Source organism: Arachis hypogaea, chromosome 11 (genome assembly GCF_003086295.3).
Source record: "Arachis hypogaea cultivar Tifrunner chromosome 11, arahy.Tifrunner.gnm2.J5K5, whole genome shotgun sequence".
NCBI lineage: Eukaryota > Viridiplantae > Streptophyta > Magnoliopsida > Fabales > Fabaceae > Arachis > Arachis hypogaea.
The window spans coordinates 24997950-25003581 of record NC_092046.1 but is presented as its reverse complement, the minus strand read 5'-3'; the positions used below and the strand labels follow the sequence as shown (position 1 = coordinate 25003581).

The 5632-nt window shown below is 37.1% G+C and overlaps 1 non-coding gene across 1 annotated transcript; it reads left to right on the top strand.

Moving 5' to 3' along the window:
- Positions 1-1801: 1801 nt before the first annotated feature.
- Positions 1802-1905, top strand: LOC112724941 (small nucleolar RNA R71). The gene has a single exon (XR_003164080.1). It is a non-coding gene; the product is annotated as a small nucleolar RNA R71 (small nucleolar RNA).
- The last annotated feature ends 3727 nt before the right edge of the window (positions 1906-5632 follow it).

Sequence of the window (5632 nt, the reverse complement as noted above, 5' to 3'; positions counted from 1 at the left end):
GAACCTAATAAAACATGAAAAACAATGAAAATTAGATAAATAAACATTGGGTTGCCTCCCAACAAGCGCTTCTTTAATATCAATAGCTTGACAGTGGGCTCTCATGGAGCCTCACAGATGTGCAGAGCTTTGTTGAGACCTCCCAACACCAAACTTAGAGTTTGGATATGGGGGTTTGACACCAAACTTAGAGTTTGGTTGTGGCCTCCCAACACCAAACTTAGAGTTTGACTGTGGGGGCTTTGTTTGACTCTGCTTTGAGAGAAGCTTTTTCTGCTTCCTCTCCATGGATGCAGAGAGAGATCCTTGAGTTGTAAACACAAGGTTGTCCTCATTCAATTGAAGGATCAATTCTCCTCTGTCCACATCAATCACAGCTCTTGTTGTGGCTAGGAAAGGTCTTCCTAGGATGATGGATTCATCCTCTTCCTTTCCAGTATCCAAGACTATGAAATCAGTAGGGATGGAAAGGCCTTCAACCTTTACTAACACGTCCTCTACTTGTCCATAAGCCTGTTTTCTTGAATTGTCTGCCATCTCTAATGAGATTCTAGCAGCTTGTACCCCATAGATTCCCAGTTTCTCTATTACAGAGAGGGGCATGAGGTTTATCCCTGAACTAAGGTCACACAGAGCCTTAAAGATCATGGTGCCTATAGTACAAGGTATTATGAACTTTCCAGGATCCTGTCTCTTCTGAGGCAATGTTAGTTGATCCAGATCACTTAGTTCATTGGTGAACAAGGGAGGTTCATCTTCCCAAGTATCAATGCCAAATAATTTGGCATTTAGCTTCATGATTTCCCCAAGGAACTTGGCAGCTTGCTCTTCAGTAACATCCTCATTCTCTTCAGAAGAGGAATACTCATCAGAGCTCATGAATGGCATAAGGAGGTTCAATGGAATCTCTATGGTCTCTAGATGAGCCTCAGAGTCCTTTGGTTCCTTAGAGGGAAGCTCCTTATTGATCACTGGACGTCCTAGGAGGTCTTCCTCTTTGAGATTCACGTCCTCTCCTTCCCTTACAGGTTCGGCCATGGTGCTTACGTCAATGGCCTTGCACTCTCCTTTTGGATTCTCTTCTGTATTGCTTGGGAGAGTACTAGGAGGGATTTCAGTGATCCTTTTACTCAGCTGGCCCACTTGTGCTTCCAAATTTCTAATGGAAGACCTTGTTTCATTCATGAAACTTACAGTGGCCTTGGATAGATCAGAGACTAAGTTTGCTAAATTAGAGGTATTTTGTTCAGAGTTCTCTGTCTGTTGCTGAGTGGATGATGGAAAAGGTTTATTATTGTTAAACCTGTTTCTTCCACCATTATTAACGCCCTGTTGAGGCCTTTGATCCTTCCATGAGAGATTTGGATGATTTCTCCATGATGGATTATAGGTGTTTCCATATGGTTCACCCATGTAACTTGCCTCTGCTATTGCAAGGTTCTCAGGATCATAAGCTTCTTCTTCATAAGAAGCCTCTTGAGTACTGTTGGATGCAGCTTGCATTCCATTCAGACTTTGAGAAATCATATTGACTTGCTGAGTCAATATTTTGTTCTGAGCCAATATGGCATTCAGAGTATCAACTTCAAGAACTCTCTTCTTCTGAGGCGTCCCATTACTCACAGGATTCCTCTCAGAAGTGTACATGAACTGGTTATTAGCAACCATGTCAATGAGTTCTTGAGCTTCTGCAGGCGTTTTCTTTAGGTGAATGGATCCACCTGCAGAAGTATCCAATGACATCTTTGATAGCTCAGATAAACCATCATAGAATATATCCAGGATGGTCCATTCTGAAAGCATGTCAGAAGGACACTTTTTGGTCAGCTGCTTGTATCTTTCCCAAGCTTCATAGAGGGATTCACCTTCTTTCTGTCTGAAGGTTTGAACATCAGCTCTAAACTTGCTCAGCTTTTGAGGAGGAAAGAACTTTGAGAGTCCAACCACACTCTAGCTCTGTCTCTTACAGCAAAAGGGAAAAGTATGAGCCTGTAGACTTCAGGATCTACTCCATTAGTCTTAACAGTATCACAGATCTGCAAGAATTCAGTTAAGAACTGAAAAGGATCTTCAGATGGAAGTCCATGAAACTTGCAGTTCTGCTGTATCAGAGAAACTAGCTGAGGTTTCAGCTCAAAGTTGTTTGCTCCAATGGCAGGAATGGAGATGCTTCTTCCATGTAAATTGGAATTAGGTGCAGTAAAGTCACCGAGCATCCTCCTTGCATTATTGTTGTTGGGTTCGGCTGCCATCTCCTTTACTTGTTCGAAATTTTCAATAAGGTTGTCTCTGGATTGTTGTAATTTAGCTTCTCTTAGTTTTCTCTTCAGATTCCTTTCAGGTTCTGGATCAGCTTCAACAAGAATGCCTTTTTCTTTGTCCCTGCTCATAAGAAAGAGAGGAGAAAAAGAAAAGAAGAGAAATCCTCTATGTCACAGTAAAGAGGTTCCTTATTGTTAGTAGATGAATAAATAAATAGAATAAGATGAGAGAGGGAGAGGATTTTCGAAAATAATTTTTGAAAAAGAGTTAGTAATTTTCGAAAATAGTTTTTTTGAAAAAGGTTAGTAATTTTTCGAAATTTAAAATCAAAATTTAAAATAATTAGTTAATTAAAAAGAAATTTTTGAAAGAGAGGGAAGATATTTTCGAGAATTAGAGAGAGAGAGAATTAGTTAGGTGGTTTTGAAAAAGATAAAAAAAACAAACAAAAAGTTAGTTAGTTAGTTGAAACAAATTTTGAAAAGATAAGAAGTTAGGAAGTTAGAAAAGATATTTTGAAATCATATTTTTGAAAAAGATAAGATAAGAAGATATTTTTGAAAAGATATGATTGTAATTAGTTTTTGAAAAAGATTTGATTTTTAAAATCACAATCAATGACTTGATTCACAAGAAATCACAAGATATGATTCTAAAACTTAAAGTTTGAATCTTTCTTAACAAGCAAGTAACAAACTTGAAATTTTGAATCAAAACATTAATTGTTATTGTTATTTTCGAAAATATGATGTAAAATTAAGAAAAAGATTTTTTGAAAAATATTTTTGAAGTTTTCGAAAATAACTAAGAAAAATTAAAAAGATTTGATTTTTGAAAAAGATTTTTGAAAAAGATAAGATTTTCAAATTGAAAATTTGATTTGACTCATAAAAACAACTAGATTTTAAAAATTTTTGAAAAAGTCAAATCTAATTTTCGAAATTTTACGAGAGAAAAAGGGAAAGATATTTTTTTATTTTTGAATTTTTATGATGAGAGAGAAAAACAAGAAAAATGATGCAATGCATGAAAGTTATGGATCAAAACAATGAATGCATGCAAGAATTCTATGAATGTCAAGATGAACACCAAGAACACTATGAAGATCATGATGAACATCAAGAACACATTTTTGAAAAATTTTTAATGCAAAGAAAACATGCAAGACACCAAACTTAGAATTCTTTAATGCTTAGACACTAAGAATCCAAGAATGCATATGAAAAGCAAGAAAAGACACAAACCATGCAAATGCAAAGATCAAACAAGAAGACTTACCAAGAACAACTTGAAGATCATGAAGAACACTATGAATGCATGAAAATTTTCGAAAAAAATGCAAGATGAGTATGCAATTGACACGAAACTTATAACATGACACATGACTCAAACAAGAAATACAAATTTTTTTTTTATTTTTATGATTTTATGATTTTTTTGTATTTTCTTTTAATTTTTTCGAAAATCATTTTGAAAAAGAAAAATAAGGATTCCAAAATTTTTAATATGAATTCCATGAATCTTATGCTCTTTAGTCTAAAGCTCCAATCAAAGGGTTAGGCATGGCTTAATAGCCAGCCAAGCTTTAGTATGTAACTTAGACATGACATGGCTAACATGCCCTACAGTCATGGCTTTACAGCCAGCCAGGCTTCAACATGCTTTATGAAACACTAGAATTCATTCTTAAAAATTCTGAAGAAAAATATATTTTTGAAAACATTTTTTTGTTTTTTTTTTCTTTGAAAACAAAGGAGAAATTTTTGAAAGAGATTTTTGAAAAATTTTTTGAAAACTTTTTGAAAAGAAAACGAAAAGAAAGTTACCCAATCTGAGCAACAAGATGAACCGTCAGTTGTCCAAACTCGAACAATCCCCGGCGACGGCGCCAAAAACTTGGTATGCGAAATTGTTACTCAGGTTGTAAATTATTACATATCTTCACAACTTCGCATAACTAACCAGCAAGTGCACTGGGTCGTCCAAGTAATACCATACGTGAGTAAGGGTCGAATCCCACGGAGATTGTTGGTATGAAGCAAGCTATGGTCACCTTGTAAATCTCAGTCAGGCGGATATAAAATAGTTATGTAGTTTTCGAAATTTAGTATTAAAAGAAGGATAGAAATACTTATGTAATTCATTGGTGAGAATTTCAGATAAGCGTATAGAGATGCTTTCGTTCCTCTGAACCTCTGCTTTTCTTGCTGTCTTCATCCAATCAGTCTTACTCCTTTCCATGGCTGGCTTTATGCAAGGGCATCACCGTTGTCAGTGGCTACATCCCCTCCTCTTGTGAAAATGGTCCAAGATGCCCTGTCACGGCACGGCTAATCATCTGAGGTTCCCGATCATGCTGGAATAGGATTTACCCTCCTTTTGCGTCTGTCACTACGCCCAGCACTCGCGAGTTTGAAGCTCGTCACAATCATTCAGTCATCGAATCCTACTCGGAATACCACAGACAAGGTTTAGACTTTCCGGATTCTCTTGAATGCCGCCATCATTCTAGCTTACACCACGAAGATTCCGATTAAGAGATCTAAGAGATACTCATTCAATCTAAGGTAGAACGGAAGTGGTTGTCAGGCACGCGTTCATAGGGAATGATGATGATTGTCACGTTCATCACATTCAGGTTGAAGTGCGAATGAATATCTTAGAAGCGAAATAAGATGAATTGAATAGAAAACAGTAGTACTTTGCATTAATCTTTGAGGAACAGCAGAGCTCCACACCTTAATCTATGGAGTGTAGAAACTCTACCGTTAAAAATACATAAGTGAAAGGTCCAGGCATGGCCGAATGGCCAGCCCCCCTAAAACGTGATCACAGGATCAAAAATACAATCCAGGATGTCTAATACAATAGTAAAAAGTTCTATTTATACTAAACTAGTTACTAGGGTTTACAGAAGTAAGTAATTGATGTATAAATCCACTTCCTGGGCCCACTTGGTGTGTGCTTGGGCTGAGCTTGAATGTTACACGTGCAGAGGCTCTTTCTGGAGTTGAACGCCAGGTTGTAACGTATTTCTGGCGTTCAACTCTGGTTTGTGACTTGTTTCTGGCGTTTAACTCCAGACAGCAGCATAGAACTGGCGTTCAACGCCCTTTTACGTCATCTAAACTCGGCCAAAGTATGGACTATTATACATTGCTGGAAAGCCCTGGATGTCTACTTTCCAACGAAATTGGAAGAGCGCCATTTTGAGTTCTGTAACTCCAGAAAATCCACTTTGAGTGCAGAGAGGTCAGAATCCAACAGCATCAGCAGTCCTTCTTCAACCTCTGAATCTGATTTTTGCTCAAGTCCCTCAATTTCAGCCAGAAAATACCTGAAATCACAGAAAAACACACAAACTCATAGT